General features: G+C 45.2%; 1 long non-coding RNA gene across 1 annotated transcript in view; it reads right to left on the bottom strand.

The window, feature by feature from the left end:
• Window positions 1–3,132: 3,132 nt before the first annotated feature.
• Window positions 3,133–19,298, bottom strand: part of LOC143483191 (uncharacterized) — a 47,529-nt gene continuing 31,363 nt past the window's right edge. Inside the window, exons 2-3 of the long non-coding RNA XR_013122439.1 lie at window positions 13,185–13,258; window positions 3,133–4,644 (exon numbers count right to left, since the gene is read on the bottom strand). This is a non-coding gene — a long non-coding RNA (uncharacterized LOC143483191). The remainder of the gene's footprint in view (window positions 4,645–13,184; window positions 13,259–19,298) is intronic.

The following is a 19,298-nucleotide window of genomic DNA, read 5'->3' on the forward strand; positions in this document are numbered from 1 at the left end:
GTTCTTCAGAGCCACACGTTCCTGGGCAGTTTGGGATGATGCTGTGGATGCTCTTGGTGTTCTTAACCAGCTTCATGAGGCACCACCTATGATGCCCTGAACACATTCTCATGTACACTGAGCACCCATGATGCCCTGAACACATTCTCATGTACACTGAGCACCTATGATGCCCTGAACACATTCTCGTGTATGCTGAGCACCTATGATGCCCTGAACACATTCTCATGTACACTGAGCACCTATGATGCCCTGAACACATTCTCATGTATGCTGAGCACCTATGATGCCTTGAACACATTCTCATGTATGCTGAGCACCTATGATGCCCTGAGCACATTCTCATGTACGCTGAGCACCTATGATGTCCTGAACACATTCTCATGTACGCTGAGCACCTATGATGCCCTGAGCACATTCTCATGTACGCTGAGCACCTATGATGTCCTGAACACATTCTCATGTACGCTGAGCACCTATGATGGCCTGAACACATTCTCATGTACGCTGAGCACCTATGATGGCCTGAACACATTCTCATGTATGCTGAGCACCTATGATGCCTTGAACACATTCTCATGTATGCTGAGCACCTATGATGCCCTGAGCACATTCTCATGTACGCTGAGCACCTATGATGCCCTCTACACATTCTCATGTACGCTGAGCACCTATGATGCCCTGAGCACATTCTCATGTACGCTGAGCACCTATGATGTCCTGAACACATTCTCATGTACGCTGAGCACCTATGATGGCCTGAACACATTCTCATGTACGCTGAGCACCTATGATGGCCTGAACACATTCTCATGTACGCTGAGCACCTATGATGGCCTGAACACATTCTCATGTATGCTGAGCACCTATGATGGCCTGAACACATTCTCATGTATGCTGAGCACTTATGATGGCCTGAACATAATCTCATGTATGCTGAGCACTTGAAGGATGAGGAACAAGATTTATGATTTTTTTCATTTCTAATGTCATTATTATTTTAATTATATACTGTATACATTATTTGGGGGAAAAAATCATATATAGGCCATCAACATTAAGTATTTATATTTATCTTAGAAACACATGGTTTTGTATTTGTATTGCTTGAAACCAATAATAATGTATATTTGACATGCTAGAAAAAAAAATTAGTGTGACTGTTTAAACACAAAAAATAAAATTGTTTAAAAATTGTTTAAAACATGTAAAAAAAAAAAGCTTAATCAAAACACCAAACACATCTGTTAATTAGGATACCACTCATAATCCCATATGAGATCACCCTCCATGAAGTGGATAACCGACTACGTCACCATGTTGCCACGAATTAATGAAGTCATGAGTCTATCACTGGAAACAGGATGAATCTATTAATCCATGTTAATGGAGTGGATAGGACTTTATTTCTGGAGCGCGCCGGCAGCGAGAACTTCCTGCTTCGTCCTCGGCGATGGCGACCGAGCGCAGTGGGGACAAAAGTTCAAGCGTCCTTCACGTCTCCGCCGGCGCCACGTCCTTGACCGTGAGGAGCGGTCCGGCTCCTCAGGGACGCATGTCACACGGCCCCTGCATCTCTAAACCCTTTCGTCCACCTCAGGGAAGAGAGCGAGGGCTGTTCAGTGGCCTGATGATGAATAGAAAAAGACAAAAACAACCAAACAATGGCGCACAGGCGTACTGTCACTCACCCCACGAGGCTGCGAGATGTTGGACGTTTGTCTGTGTTAAGGAAACGGTACTGGAATAGTGAGTCCGCAAGGCTGCAGCGTTAATGGGCCGACGCTGTGGTATAATAATGGGAGGGAAGGCTATTATTATAAATGGCTGAATGGAGCAGTGAAGAGAAGCTGGAATCAGATGAACTTCTTTAGGTGGTGTCTAAGCCCGGTGGCCATGGTTGCAAAAGGGAAGATAATAAAACGAGCTTTGGGGAAGAATCATTATAATCGCTGCTCATCCAGAAAGGCCCAATTAACACACCTTGGAAAAGGAAAATATTTTAAGGCCAAAATAAGATTTTAAGGCTATTTATTTGTTGTTTAACTGATTGTTTGTGTGTTTAACTGATTGATTTGTTGTTTAACTATTGTTGTTATAATAATTATTATTAATATTATTAATATTACAAAGCTATATGTTGCACCTCCACTCACGGGCTGCTTTGTTAACTGAATCTGTTTCACAGACTGCAACCCATCTGACAGGCTCACTCAGTCACCGTTTACTACAGTCTCTCTGCTTCCTACCCAAAGCACTGAAGCACCCAAACGCCAAGACAACTGTGATTTCCCTGTTCTAAACCACCTGATTCAGCTCATTAGTTAATGATGGGGCTTAGCAGATATGTTTGAGTGGAAGGGGGCGGGCATGCACCCCGGGCATGTCCTCTTCATCATGGCGGCCGTGTGCTAGCGCTTGTTGCGCTGGTGTGAGTGTCAGTCGCAGTGGTACAGCTGGAGTTTTTACACACATCAGTGTCACAGCAAGGCTTCCAGTGATCCGACACCCAAACCAACCGCTGCGCGTGGCAACAACACGCATAGCAACACATTTCCAATCAAAAGACATTTCTCATTAAGCAACGTTTCTAATAATATAATCATAAAGTGCAAGTACAAGTCTACCAGCATGGAATGCTGTACCAAAAATTTCGTCTATACAACCGCTTTCAAGAAACACACAATGGAAAACACGATGACCTCCGACCTCAGAACGACCTCTGAATGAAAGGGAAAAAATAGCAAACAGAACGACCTCATTGAGGTACCTCACCAGAGCCAAAATGCTTGATGTCATGAATTCACTGATTATGAACAAAGCAAATATGAAGACTGGTGACTCTTCACTGATTATGAAGACTGGTGACTCTTCACTGATTGGCTCCATTGACAGATTCTTCAGGTTCTGCTGATTGGTTGGTTTGTTATCTGAATCCATGTGGAGATCATGTGCCCCTCGAGTTCCTCCAGTCTTTTAGATCACTTGGTGCTTTCACTGAATTTATGTGAAACCCCGGTGGAGGATCTAAGCTTGATCTAAGTTACGTTTGTGGGTGGACACGCGTCTAATTATCTTCTCACAGATGCTGATCATTGTAAAATGAGCACCATGTAAAGACTGTACACTCTGTGAAGACCTGCAGTGGGAATATTGATCGTCTGAGTGATGACATGCTCTAGACACAAACAGGTGGGATTTGGTGAGCTGAGGTTTTATTAAAAGTGACTTTTAGCAAAGCTTAGTTCATCTACTGTGACAGTGATTCATGTAAAAGTGCCTTACGCGCCTCATATTCTCTCTATACACTCCAGCACTAACAGAAAGAAGTTCGCTCACACACACACACACACACACACACACACACACACACACACACACACACACACACACACAAGCACGTCCATCTTTTCACACCCCGCTCTAACTGCGAGGTCATCAGTTCCACGCTGCGCTGCTGTGGTCTTCTCCCCTCCTCACACGCCGCTCGGTCTTTCGTTTCACTCGTGGCCGATCAGCCAGACGTTCGTTACACGGTGGCCATGGCGAGGAAACGGGTCCGTGAGGCACCGCAAAGTCCGCTTAAAGCAGGTCCGCCGACGGTAGGCAGAACCACACCATCATCGCTCATTTGGATTTCAGCGCGGCGGGCCAACCTGCTGTTCATTACAGCCAACTGCTGTCTGACAGCCTTCTCCCCCTGCTCGAGAGAGGACAGAGGCATCCTGGAATCCTAATATGCCTTGCAAATACAGAGAAAGAGAGAGAGGGGGGGATGAAGGAGAGAGTAAGACAAAGAATGAGAGAGAGAGGGAGAGAGAGAGAGAGAGATGCATTGATGTTATTCAAAGAGGTCCATTAAATTGGTAGGTCAGAGACAAAACACAGGAAGAGTGAAGAAATAGCAGGTGTGTTTGAACAAAGTCGGGCTTCGTCATGTTCTTGTTATCACCACAGGCCAGGACTCGCGACCTGTAACGTCCTGTAATGTCCTGTAACGTCCCGTAACATCTGACGTCCCAAAGGAGTCACGTGGGAGCTGCTTTAACAAAAAATGTAATAAAAAATTCAGAATAGAGCCTACAGGAATCGATCCAGACATTTCGGGTTCAGAAAAACTTTGCAAAATAAATATTGGCAGTAAATTTTCATGTCAGCTGAGTGCGGCGAGAAAGGTCGGGAGGAGCGCACAAGCGTGTCTGCTGCCCCGCGGACGACGGGCTGAAACGAACTGTTTTCTGCCGACCAACGAGCTGAAGTCTGACACATCCTGGTGGAGAATAGGTGAAGTTGTCTTGTCAAGGACAAGACTGCTAATGATGTATCCAGCACCCCCATCGTGTCTCTCTCTCTACCACTCCCCCACGACCGCCTAAGGTGCACAGTCGCACAACTTCAGCTCGGTCGCTGCTAATCGATCATTCCATTGTACTATTTTCAGGCAAACAGATCGATATGCAGTTCCGGAGCACAACTCGTGCCAGGGCACAGCGTGTCTGCAGCACAGTACCACTTACCTTCCCAGTGTGTGCCAACGGCAGTGCGGTGTACCCAGGCATCCCGCCGTGTGTGTGACAGGGGCAGCTAGCTCAGAATGGGGCCATATCCAGGGAGATGAGCACAGGTTGAAAGACAGATCCAATTCTGTAGCGAGGCAGGATCGCAATGCATGTTGGGACCATGCATGAAGTTTTTGAGTTAAAACACACAAACGGATAAGATGCTTCTATGCATAGTTAAAAATTAGGTGAGGCATTTTGATTTTGTTTTTACAAACTTGTAATTGTTTTTCTTTTGAACATTTTGCCAAATACAGATCAAGCCTGTCATGATTCTAAACATACAATACCTGGATTTTACCTGGTTATGTGTACATACATTTTCATATGAACCTATTAATTATAGCGAATACCAAGTCATTTTTGTTCATTTTCTAATCACGGGCATTTTTGTGATTTGACTGGAAGGAAGGATGCTGCCACCCAAAAGTTACAACCAAACACAAACTCTGAGGTTCGCAGACGTGCGAGCAGTCGCACGTGTAACCACCTCATGCTGTCTTCTGGAAGCTTCATCGAAAAAGTGAAACAAGGCCGCGCGCCAAATGGGGTGAGATTTGTCACTTCGAGGAGTTAATCACCCTTCCCGCACCTCCGAGGGGACCGAGTTGGGCGGCCAACAGGCTCATTTGAATGTGGCGATATTAATAACACACCCCCTAACACCCCCGCCCCCCTCGTTTTTCAGCTGAGGGTGGCACTTTCTGCGCCCCTTGCGTTCCATTTCAGGCCCTCGCCGCTTCTCTGAGGTGTCAAACTCTGGCCCGTGGACCAAATTCGGCCCACAGTGTAATAATATTTGGCCCGCGAGACTATACTAAATGACTAGAGCTGGCCGCTGTGCTGGTGTTTTGGTGTGTCAATCAGGACAGGACCCATCAACACCCTCTACTCTGTTGACAGTAGTCATAGCAACCTCATGCTACTACTGGCACCGTTACTACTGGCACTGCGCTACCCATCCCAAACATGGCGCCAAGATAGGCAGAAAACAGGAGTTTTTCCGCACAGGTGGGAGGTGGAGTATCTGTTTACATATGTAAAAGACCATATGTGTGTTCGGTCTGGACCATATGTTTGGGTCCATATGAAAAGGTTCATTGTTATTTCTGGAGGAAGGATTTTTCTTCAATAAATACCAATGTTGGCCCGCGACTTTTAAAATGTTGGCCTGCTGTGTATTTGACACCCACGTGTTATGGAGAGATGTCCTTGGTGTCCACACTGTCTCAATATATAGGAAAACCTCTGCTAGGAGCTTGTCAAGGCACGGCATTTATCCCCTTCCAACAGGTGGCAAAGTGCAATATCTACAGTTACACACTTGTGTCTTAGGAATACTGTACACCTAAACCCTCCATTTTAAACTCCAGTATGCCCTGTTGGTGGGCGGAGTTACTCCATGGAGCTTTGCTCTATATATCTCACATGAAAGGTCGAACGTTAATATTTCCTAGGTTTCTTTGCAGTTGGTATAAACCTACATGGTTTGGACCACGGTGCAAGGCTACCTGGTTGATGGACAGCGCAGCAGGTATAATGGGTTGCTGTAACGTGTTGATGCTGTGAACATGTCCTGTACCACAGGTCCACATTCCTATATTTCATGTGGAGTTTTTTGCTACAGTGGTAGATGACCTGATTGGTGGGGATTTCTGACCAACTGAAGTGTTTCACAAATCACCAAAGAATAATAAATCCAACAGAGATGTAAATGTTAATGTCATTTTCCTTACGAAAACACGCCCTGTGACGCTGATTATTTAGCACATCCACAGTACTTTGCCTCTACGGCCATATTTGCACATGAAGCTGTGTTTCCTTTGCCTCCCGGGTGCATAAGACGTCTGGGCTTGAGAGTTTGTTTCACTGTGAGTGTACAGATACTTCCTGGGCATATAGTGAGAGTGAGCAAAAGAACTATTTTAACCATTATATAATAAACTACAGCGGCATTCACATCATTATGGGAAGAGAACTCCATTATGTGCTCTTTTTATAACATCCCCGTGCACACACAGGCACATTTAAAAAAAAACGGTCCATTTTTATTTCTGGTACTTGAGTGCTTTGAGATCCCATTTTGTGTGCTGAACTGTTTCTCGAGCACTGTTTGACCGAGAGACTTCTTACCTCATTGTGATGTAGGCTCGCTACACCTCTGGTGGTGCACTTACATACTCAGATCCAAATGTTTCGCTTCAGTGCGTTTCATTAAGGTTCACTGGTGTTTTCAGGTGCAGCAGCACTTTTAGCGTTATTCCTTTACCCTCTGAACTGTGAGATAATCAAGAGGTATGATATGATACACATATCATTGGTGTATCAAGAGGCAGGGTGGAGGCTCTATTAATAAATAAACAACGTAAACATTTTTTAAAATTTAGGACACCCCCCATATTGTGTGTTCTGCTTCTCCCTCCGCCACGTCACTGACATACACGTACATTACATAACATACAAATGCACTGTAATATTATGTAATACACAAATATAACATAGTATTATGTAATTATAGCTCAGCAGAACAAATAAGACCTACAAATACCATACGGACAAAACATGTACTAATTACAATAGCAAGGTGTTCACGTGGCTATAAACATCTTTTTCAGGACTGCATGACCTGTTTTTTCTTTGCTTTTTGTCCAGAATACTAAATGTACTTTACTATAGTTGCAGTAGTAATAGTACTACACAGTTCTGCCCACCTAGACCTGACTGTGGTTACGCTCTGGTGTGAATATGACTTGCTGTGCCCAAGACACAGTTCCCTTTCTTGGCTGAACATGTTGGAGTCCGCTCGAGTGGCGCGTTGTCATGGCGAACGTCTTGGTCCGTCTCCTGGCGCCGCTGCCAGGGAACGAGACAAGCTGCCTCGATCCCGTCCACAAAGCACACGCCTCCCTCCATCACCCAGCGAACTCCTCTAAGCGTCATGGCGACGACCCGGGCTTTTTAACCGCATCGCTATCATTCCGGGTCCCGTGTAAGTACGGTGACCTTGAAACAAGGGGCCCAGGAGGCGCACACGTGTCGCTCTCCTCCACAGGTTGGCCGAGGGACCGACGTGGCGAGCATTATTGATTTGCCGCCCCGGTGCCGAGCCGGAGAGGACGGGTGGCCCGGTGCCAGGAACCATCAGCCATGTCATTACCTCCGCCGCAAGATTCAATCAACAGCTTTCAAAATCAGTATTTCACGCGCAACAAGGGTCCAGAACTGCTGACGGCTGCTGCTGAAGTGAAATGCAAGATGAAGACTGAGTGAAACACACTCAGTCCCCAACAACAGCAACAAAAATCTATTTAAAATGAAAGTCAGATCTTCTTCCTGAACTTCTTTTAAGGAGCTGAATGGTGATGTGACAGACTGTTATTCACACGTCAAGATGCCAGGGGGTGTTTGAAATGGTCCCAAAGACAGTAAGCAGAGGAGAGGATATTAAACTTCAGTTTGGATGCACTGATGCACAATGAAGTAATTTATTCTGTGGTATTTAAAGGAGCCTCACACACGCACGCACATGCACACAATACATGTGATTTCTACGGCCCCCTCCCATTCCTCAACAATGCAATTAACTCGCATTCACTCTGGAAGTACCCACTGATTTTACCTCAAGACAACAAATTTATGAACAAAACAAACTTCTCCTCAGCCTCTCCCCAAGCTCCCCCAACACCCACACCTTCTCCTCAAATGCCACACTCCCTCCCAAACCCCCATACACCTTTTCTCAATCCGACGACCCCCTCCCCAACTCCCAAACCTCTTTTCAAACCCCAACATCCCCCACCCCAACCCTCACACCCCGCCTTCTCAAACACCTCAACCCCCCTCCCCCGAAACCCATCCTCAAACTCCCACACCTCCCTCCCTCCCTAGCCGCACAACCGCTGCATCCCTGCATGTACCCCAACGCCACGATCGTCGGCATCGCACCACGCGGGCGGATCAAACCAGGATCCTGCGGGGCACGACGCCGCACGTCGGGGACGTTGCCTCACGTCTCCGGGAGGCAGGCAGGTGCGATCCCTCGGCGGTCACGTGAAGGATGCCGATTCTGTCAGGCTCGCGCAGCACCTAAACGGCTAGGCAGAAGCACACCGGAGAGAGTCCTCTGAAGTCGGCGTAACATAATGAATTATTAATGGGAATAAATCTCCACCAGAAGGATGAAGAATCAGACGAACGTCCCTTGGCATGACTTGCAGGGCTCTGAGCAGAGACTCAATGCTGGTGGTGAATTCTTTTTTTGGGGTTTTTTTTTTTGTGGGGGGGGGGGGGTGTTTGTCAGAACAACGGGTACAACCAGGGAAGGTTGTGCCACATGCCACACAATAGCGTCATTACCAGTGCGGTGCTGACGGAAGACCTTTCTGCCAGTTGATGATCAATATTCATTTACTAAGGAGAGAACATCAAATATGGCAAGACTGCCGGTAAATATTGATCAAACAGGGGGGGGAAAGCAAATGTCTGTTATTCAAACCAAAGTAAATATCGATCAGAAAAGAAGAGGAATGTCTTTCGTAAAATATGTGGGTAACAGGAAACCCTATCCGCTGAAGCATGATGTTGGTGAGATGAAAGAATCACCTTCTCTCGATACATCAGAACGGAGGGGGCACGTCACATGGCGTAGCCTGTTCCACGATGCCTTCTCTCCGTGGGACCGCGTATCAAAGGTTTACCGTGATTAACGAGATGGCAGTAAATGAGGGGGTGCGGGGGTGGGTGGGGGGTTAGGCAGAGGGAGGAAGAGGCAGAGCACTACATGTGATGCGTTGACGAGAATCGGCTGTAACGAGGGAGGAATTACATTCTGCAGACCTTGATTGAAACATGTTATAATGAGGAGACATCCTCCATTTTGCTGATTCCTACATGAGGGTAAAATGGCAAATCATGTCTCTTTTTTTCCTACTGTTTTCCTGTCTGTAAATGAGCAGTGTTGAAGTGAAATGTCACATGGAGTGTCGAAGCAGTATAGCATTTGGTGAAGAAAAACCCATAACGATGCTCCCGTGTGGTTAAATTTTCAGGTGTCGTTTTGGATTAGTCATCATCATCATATTCATCCTCATCATCATCATCATCATTGTCACCATCCTCAGCAATGATGCTACCAACATGACCTTCAACAGGAACAGTGGGAGGTAGATCATGCAGACTGTGACAAGTGAATACATTTCTAGGACAAATAAAACAAAAATAAATATAAGCCCTCATTATATAAGCACTCATATAAATATAAGCACTCATGCTAAATGAAAGCATTCCTAAAACATACTGTGTGTTTGTATGTAAAAAATGACACAAAAAAACCCCTTCAGTAACCCCTCGGAATCCTGTAACACACCAAGCAACCAACAAGTGGATGTGACAGCATGTCACGTCCTCTCTTTCAAACCCACCAACCGTGTAAGCGCACACACACACAGACCCACACACACGGACCCACACAAGGACACGCACTCGCATCTCCACACACTCCCGAGGGCCTTTCCAGACTACTCAAGCCCAGCTCCTAAACCATACATCGAAAGCAGGAAAACGTGACACACATCCATTAGTTCACAGAGGAGTGCAACAAAGACTACGACAGTCCCCCTTTGCTCTGAGGGAAATCCCCAAGCACAACGGATATCCATTTTCTCCAAACAGCCCTGAGGACCCTGAAGAAGTTGTATATAAAACTAGTGTCTGGAATGGTTTCTCATGAACCCTTGCCTATAGAAATACGAGTTTTACACGTATCTGTTTTTATGTAAGTGTTAAACACTTTAATATCTATTTGAGTGAAATCAAACCAATGGAGTAATTCATAAATTAGAGATCTAAACAGAGCTTGGCAACAGAAAACCGAGGCTAAAATGTTGATCTCCAGGTGGCTCCAGTGTTCGTTTGTTTCGACAAAATGCTGAAACACAGCCACAGATATTATACATTCTCATTTCATCCTGCCTTGTTAGAGTTGGTTAGCTGTAACGACATACTGACGCTGTTCAAATGGAGTTTAACGGTCACCTGGGCCCGGCTCACAGATGTGCTCTCTGGAAGTGGTCAAGGTGTGTGTCGGCTAATGGAACACAGCAGGGCTGAAAACAGACACTGAAAATCGGCTTTTGTACAATGAGCTCACAAAAAAAAGAAGAAAAAAAAAAACTTGGTTTCTTGGTTTCAATTAAAGCCTCAGGTCTACAAGCAGAAGGCATTCAGTTTTGAGGTTTATCTGTAGAGGGATTAACCACAAAAGAAGCAACTAGCTCCTCTGGCCTGTAGGGCTCTGCCTTCTCTTCTATAGTGCTACATTAAATTATATTTCACATGTGAACACACAGACATGGTGTGTGTCTAAAATGCCAGTTCTTTATTTACCATAAAGACAGCATTTGTTTTCGTTCTTTTTTTTTTATGCTACTTTGCTTCTTCGGGGCTGTAATATGCTTTCAGCTTCGGGGTTTTGCTTGAGTGATTCTCCTAACTGGATGCCCCAAACGTCTGACCTCAATCTGTCGAGCAGCTATTTAGGAACGGAAATTGTTGCAATTGTACAATTGCTTTGTCACGCCTTCGGGCCACGGGATCTGCTGGCCCTCTGCCTAGACCGGTACATTACTATTCAAATGAAGCTGTCTCGCATTGTGCCTTCCATCGTACGGGCATGGTTTTGGTCTTTTTCTCGCCCGCTACACCTTTTAAAGGGCCCTGATTAGAATCGGAAAGCGAATTGTCAGGTGATTGCGAGTGCGGCTATGAGGTAGCGCAATGGAAAAGCTCGTAAGGCCTCTGTGATTACCGTTACGAGGAGCGGGCCTTGTAATTCATCACACTCTGACGAGGAAGACGATTTCTCGGCAAAGGAGGGGGAAAGTGGCGTAAAATGTTAATCATCTGTTTGACAGCGCCGATTCTGAAGGGGCCACACGTGACGCTCCGCATCCTCGCTTCATATTGGCCACTTGAGGACGAGAACGGGTCCGCTACTTTCCGTCTCTCATCTGTGAGAACATACCGGCTCGTGAAAATGGCACTTGTTAAAGACTTTCCCCTGGATCTCTGTAAGAAGCAGGAGCCGCATGTGCCTTCCAACCTCCTCCAGGATCGGTCCTCATCTGCCCAGCTGGGAAACCTCACATGGAGCCTGAGAAGCATTGGTTTGGGTTGCGGAGCACACCCCCACCCACACCTCACCAACACCACATCCACCCCACCGCTCTGGAAGACAGACCGTGACTTTCGCCAGCCCACCTTGCCCACTCTCGCTCCGGTCCCCCTCTCTCTCACCCGGCACGACTGCGATTGCACCCTTTGAAAGACGCTCAAACGAAGCAACAAGCTGCAAAGAACAAAGCTGAAGAAATTACAAAAGCTCTGTTTAGACATCCCGTCAAACCCGATATTCCTACCCCCTCCATGTGCCACATCTCGTAAGGTAGGCATCTGATCTTCTCCTTGAAGTCCAAATGGAGAGGATAAAAAAAAAACTAAAAACATGGGACCAGAGTTCTAGCTCAAACTGCATTCACAATCTGATGCAGACATTTCAACCAGTGATCACATGCTGATAGCTTGTCTAACACACAAAACTATGTCAGAGAAAAGAAGAAAGGAAAGTCTTATTTCAGCATTGCAGCCAGCTGTCTAAATGTAGCCGCAGTGACAAATGGCTTCAAGGAACGCTGATGTAACTCATATCAGTCACTCTGACAGGTGAATTGTTAAACACTACAGCTACGTGGAGGGTGTTCCATTTATGAAGGTAGTTAACGTTGCATAGAAAATTCACAACTAGATGTGCACTCAGGTCAAAGTTCATAACCGGGCAAAGTTAGGGCTGTGATCTGATACAAGTATGCACCAGATTGCATTTCTGCATTCAGAAAACAAAAAGAAGTAAAATCAAATATTTTACTGAGCGGACGATGCCGCCATCCATTATCATACCCTTTATGTGCCAGTGCTGTGCTTTTCAAAGCAATTTCAACAAGCAAACACCTAAAGTAAAGTAAAACACCCATCCACCACCTCAGCAGCCTTGTTAACTACTATTTAAACGTTACAGTATGAACTGTAGGCTGGGTTTGCGAAAATCGTAACCAAAACCTGTTGAAATAAATCTTTGGGTTGCGATTCAAGCTAGGCCACCGTTTCCCCCCTACCCTCTTAGCTGAAGCGTAGTGTGTGCTAGCTATTAGCTGAAGCATAGTGCTAGCTATTAGCCGAAGCATAGTGTGTGCTGGCTATTAGCTGAAGCTTGAAGGGCCATGGAAAGTGAACAGAGCGAACAGCACGAAGCAAATAATGAAGCTAAAGAATCAAAACCAAAAAGCACGATGTGGACAGCACAAAGTGAATTTAGCAAAGGGACCAGTGCAAAGCGAATAGAGCAAAGTGAAAGTGAACAGCATGACACCAGCACTCCTTTGGTGCCAATGTGGTTCCCGGCTTGTCTCGCGTTTTGGTCCATGAGAGTCCATGAAAAGTTATTTTTGTAGCCCCAATGTCCATTTGCTCCTACTTACTGAAATAAATGATGTGGTGTGTCAAACAGAATCAGCCATCTCTGAATTTGCATGTGTGTGTGTGTGTGTGTGTGTGGATGGAGGGCAGGCTTACCTCTGCTTTTCTCTACCCAGTCTTCTAATGAGAAGCTTGGCCAAGTAGAGACACCATGCTGAATTAAACCTCTCCTGAATGGACATGGGAGAAAAGAAAGTTGTGTAGAACCTCTTCCTGGTTTCTTTGCTTTCCAGTACAGAATTAAATAGTTTCTAGCTCAGTCCATTAAGGTTCAGAGATTTGGCCCCTGCAGCGATGGGAGAAACCCAACTCAAATTTGCAAATGTTATTTTACATTTGTGTGACTGATGGTGGGATCGGCAGAAAGTTTGAGAAAGAGAACTTCTGCCTGGGAAGTCACTGAGGGCTAAGGAAATGCTTCATTTTTCTTCACAAATATGAGAAATCAGTTCTCTTTGTTTCAGTTCTGCAAGCCTTTGTCAGAGATGTGAAGAAAAAAAAAACAGGCTATAATATTTGTCCTCAAAGCACAAAAGAAGTTTCGATGGAGTTTTGACCCAAACAAAGGAGTGGTATTCTGAAGGTGACAATGATGTTATTGAATCTCAAAAGTCAATCTCAAAGTGATTTACAGTGTTGTAAATGCAATAAAGACCCCTCAAATGTCTGTCTCTATGAAAGTCTTTAATTTTGAATCCCATATTCTATGTCAACAATGACATTTTTGTATACCTCATGTAAGTGTGTGTGTCATCCTATCTCTTGTTTGGCTGGACTATGTCCTAGGGCACGGAGATCAAGACAGGTGCCCTGGAGGGAATAACCTCATCAGGTGGTCATACAAAGATCCATTGCTGACAGGCTTTTCATGGCTGCTCCTTTGTGCCAATAAACGAATCGATTATAAGAACGTACTTAATATAGACGATGAGAACACCGTCCTCCACTGTGTTGGCCAAAGGCCTTTCTTAAAGAGAGGGGTCTTGGGCAACTTCACTGCTGCCACCCCTGGTCGTAATTTGGTCTTCATCTCAGATTCCATTGCTTTTTGGAATTGGATTTACCTGAGTCATTCAGACCATGAATGGACTCCCCTCCCATGTCTAGAAAAAGGGGGAAGTCACTGTGAAATTGCCTGGCTGATTTTGCAGGGTGCTAGGAGACAGACACACCACTGGTCTGTCATTAACCCTCGATGAGAATAAATGTCCTCATTACGTCGGTCACGGGCAGCGAGACGCGTAGGTGTGGAACAATGGTGCGGGCGCTGGCTCGAGGAACAGCAGAGGCGGAGTCAGGGTGCGAGGTCACCAGCTGTTGATGACATCGCAGGTGCCTCCGGCACCATTACCTGCCCTGACCCGCTATGCTCGGTCACTCGTTGCTCCATGAGACCGTCCGGTGTTGATTGGATTTTTCTGTGATGCTTTTGTCTCCACGGTAACGGACACATTTTTCGATTGGCTTTGTGTGCTGTTTAAATGCGGAAGTCTTTTGGGGGCGATAATTGCCACTTTAGGAAATAATTCCTGATTCTCCCAGATGAAACTTGCAAAGCATGCAAAGATAATCGATGTGCTGTCTGCCTAATCAAAGAGTGACTCTTAGCATTGACACATTTACCCAGTATTGAAACAACATGAAATCACTCCTAACATCAAGACCAATTTTGTTGTAAAAAGCATAAACAAACTAGATGCACAAAACAATAGACACCATGTTTACATGAAATCTCATTTTAAACTGCATTACTACACCCATAGTAGTGACTTTACCATTTGTGTTGAGCTGGTTTTTAACTTTCAGTTCTTCTATAGGAGTTTTGATCTGTGTCTGCTTTCAGAGAAAAGAAAAGAGAATATCACATTTCAGTGTTAAAGAAGATGTGTTAATCATCAATTCCCCTACCACACCAGGCATGCGCTGCTTTTGTAGCTCATGGTGTCCCTCAGGGATCTGTTCTTGGCTTTCTTCTTTTTAGCACATACATGCTTTCATGTATGACAAATCATTTGCTATCGTAGTCTTAATTTATGTTGATGACTCTCTGCTCATTAATAACTTGCATTTCATGACATGACATTACATTATATAAGTTTCTTATAAAACTCTGGAAAGTCAGACATTCCCCAGTTGTCTGCCATCTTGGTGGCATTTTTGACACATCTGTTAGTTTTTGGACTCATGAAAGTTTCCTTTTATCACCTTCGCATTTCATGCGTTTGACCCATACTCAACAGGGAAGAGGCTGCTGTTCACACATTTATCATTTCACACCTGGTTTACCACAGCACCCCCTTTAATTGCTTTACTTCTCATTATGTTAAAATATCTGTATAGACAAAAATCAGCAGCAGAACTCACCATCTACTTACAATGTTCCAATCACATCACCACAACTAAAAAAACTACATTAGCTTCTTCTCACAACCCTTCTCACAACTTCGAAAGCTCTTTGTGGTTTTGCACCTGAATCCCTCACTGAGATACTCCATCTTTACGCCTCTCCTATATTCAAGACAACTTCTTCTGGTCTTCTGCTGACCCCTGTTTCAGGCTGTCCACCATGGGTGACACATCGCCAAGCGTAATGGCCCCGTAACCCTGGGATTCACAAACAAATCAAGAATATCACAAGAAAAACGTATCTATCCACATTCCTGTTTTCTTCATGTCCACATGCTGAGCAATGTCGGTCTCTCCATTTATATCAGTGAGCTATAAATCACAGACTTCCATTCCTTCAGGTGAACACTGACTGACCGCACCAGGGTGGATTTAATAAAATGAACATGCCCAACTGCAGGACCTCTTCTGTGGCCTCACCATAACAAATTTTTGGTGGGTTTATCGATATCTCCCGATTAGTAGCATGTCCACCGCCTGAAACCCTGTGCATCTCTTTGTGTGTTTTGCCAGTCTTGGCGGCGCATCAGTGTATTAACCGGCGAGCGAATACAGATGCGGAGGTTGAGATAATCGCGCCCGTTGACGTGACAAAACAGAGGCGCGGTGGGTAAACGGCAGCGCAAATGGCTTTCCGGCAATCTGGAAACAGATAAATGGATTTAATCTCGTTCCGAGGACCTTGGGCGGCGAAATGGCCACTGACACCTGAGACCCTGCAGCGCGTGAAGCTTCAGTCGAGGCCGGCTCTCGGGGTCGTACATCTCAATCTGAGTGGACGAGAGGCAGTTTGGCAGCGTAGAGAGAGGGGAGCCACGTGGACAGGCTGCTGGGAAAACCGCACAGGAAGTGTCTGGGAGGGGGTGAGTGTGGAGCATCTACTGGGTGGCCATACAGGGGACTGCTTTTGGACAATGCTAGACATTGAGAAGTTCTGCTCCTCAGAAAATGCCATTTTAAAAACCTTTCAACCATGTTCATTAGTTAGTTGATAATCTATAGCAACAGTTTACTAGGTAGGCCTATCATGAATTATTCATTACCTGCACTGAAACAAATGTCAGGTTCTTATTGGAGTCTGAAATGTGAGGAGGGATGCTTTTGTAGGTCCTTAGTATGTAAGAGGTTAAGTACAGCATTAAAGGTTAGTGAAAATTTTTAATAAACTATGTCCTCTGTAGGCTCAGTGTGACTGCTGGACACCTTAGTGCTTAAAAAGGCACCCATCCTTTACTGCAGCAGGCGAGTAAAGGAGGTTTCTAACCCCATTTTCAACACATCATTGACTATAACAATCACGGCGCTGCAGTCTTCGCCGCGCTGCTGTAATTCGATCCTCATGCTAAAGAGGACGCTTGCGTGAGGGCGTTCGGCAGCTCTCGAAGGAAAAAAAAAAGGTCCAGTAATTTCAGTTAGTGGAGGGAGCGCTGCTAGCTCGCAGCGCTCAGCCATAACCCTGACGCTGTTCTTCCGATGGAGGCCTACTGCACACGCTCGTATTGCACTCGGGTGTGGGCCTGGAGCAAGGCGACGCCCTGGGTGATGTCATCCAGCGTCTGACAACGCAGAGACCGTTTGATGTGCACGTGTCTTTTAAAAAACGAGCGCGTCGGAATAGAGGCGGCCCATAATCGCCCGTCGATGTATGAAACAAAATAATCTCAGGAAGGTGCGAGTGGACCGGCCCGAGAACAAGTGGGAGTTAACGGGTGCAGACAGAAATGGTGACGATGACGCATGAAGACAAACATCTACCAGAGAGCTTGAGGGACGGGCTCAGATATACGTTCCCCTGGGGGGTGGTGGGAGAAATGTGGTTCGATCTTCAAGGTGGCACTGGGCGGGTCTTTACCCAGTCTGCCACTCCTCCTCACCAGCCTTTCGAAATAAAATGCAAATTTCATTGGGCATTAGATGATGATATGAAAACCCATTATTTATCATTCATGTTGTGTCAGTCGTAAGAACTCTAGACGTGCCACTGGCTCCCTTTGTGCACTCTTTCCACTCAGATTACAAGCCGTGCAATAGAGTTGCATACTGAGCCGCCCCTGGAGATGGGCACGAAGGCAGTCGCCCTTTTCTGTGCAAAGCTCAGGATTGGATTCCGCAATGACGCCATGGCTGTTAACATACCCTTGTTTAGAATTAGCTACTGTAAGTGATGAACACTCTGGCTCCATTCAAGCCCCTGGGGCTTCTTGCTTTTGCTAATATGGAAGCTAGCTTGCTAGCTCACCGAACTCCTGAACTACAGTTAAATTTGTGACAAGACCTGACTGGAAACCGCTTCCATTACAGTTCTTTTTATATAGAGCATCTTAGTCACTGCTGTTCCTTTTGCTTGTATTTTGAGTGTTCAGGGAGTACATGGTTAGTGCTCATGCACAGAGAAATATTTAAAGCATCTGTGCATATGCCTATTTGTGTCTGAGTGTAATGGACTTATTCAAATTGTATTTAGAATATATTGTTGTAGTGCCTTCACTGGGAGTCCTTCACTGCATTCTTTGACCTACAGAAACCGTGAGGTATAAATCCAGTATATCTAGAACATATTAATTTACATTTATCCTTGATCATCTATCTTTGTCACAAAAATAGACGTTTTCTTTGTTGTTGTCCACCTCTATCAAAACTCGGCATTCCTCTGTCATCCCCTGTAACACCGTATAGATTTGCTGCTGGTTTGCTGTAAAACTCCAGCATAAATGTTGGCAGCTTAGAGGTATGGTTCTACATTGAAAGGAAATCAACAGATGAATGTGCTGGCAATTTGGCCTGCAGGTAAAACCCTTTCATCGTTAAATGTGTGCCACCTTCGGGTGCTTTATTTTCAAACGCAGATCAAGTGTACGCTTGCAATGAACCTCTGCTTACATCTCACCAGCTCCAAATGCCACAGGAACGGATGGTTGAAAAGTTATAATTAAAGCTAAAGCTGGAACTAGTTTAAAATGCATTATCTGTACAACTTCTTCGCAAGAAGATGGCTGCCGGTATGTCTGTTTTTTAAAATGCATGTTCCATAACAGATGAACCTCAGAGAGCAATCCATGTGCTTCCTCAATCATGACAAGCCCAGAAGTTAAAGTTCTTTCTCCAAGCTTACAAATCCCAAACTTGGATTCCTATCAAGCCAAGCCTCACTTAAAAAGCCTGGTGTGTGCCGGTTCTCTCTTCCCGAAGCTTATGTAGATAATGTTGAATACCAGTGCAGTGGAACTGTGGCCAAGGGCCACACCTGTCTGATTTCTCAATGAAGGAGTTGTAACTGGACATGGGCCTGAATAAGAAAGGACTGCATGACGGAAATGGCTCCTGCCTGTCATTGGCCAAAGGGACGGAGCGCAAATCTGAGTACGCACGCCTGTAAGCGACAGACAAGATGGCGTATGAACACAGGAACTCAGAAGCCATGGTTATCAGATGTAATGATGTAACAACTTGTGTTCTGTTGTACAGGGCTGCCAAAAGTACACTGGCTTTGTAAAATCAGCCTGAATCGAACTGAATCACATTTTCTGCGTATAAATTTGAATACATTTGAAACAGTGATTGATGTCTGTGTGGTTGAAAAGTGGCCATAAGATGCAAATGTGACAAAGAGACATAAATTAAACTTCCCTTTGCTGGCATTGGATAAACCACTAAAAACGCATACCTGTTCATCAAAGTTACATTTTTAGAAGTAATTTCTAAAAACACACCTGTTTTGAGTAAAAAAAAAAAAAAATCAAACAGTGCTCCCTGTGTTTTCCTCAGGAAGTTTGGCCTGTCATATTTTTCCAAACAAGCTGCACC

The sequence above is a fragment of the Brachyhypopomus gauderio genome, chromosome 19, assembly GCF_052324685.1.
Source record: "Brachyhypopomus gauderio isolate BG-103 chromosome 19, BGAUD_0.2, whole genome shotgun sequence".
NCBI lineage: Eukaryota > Metazoa > Chordata > Actinopteri > Gymnotiformes > Hypopomidae > Brachyhypopomus > Brachyhypopomus gauderio.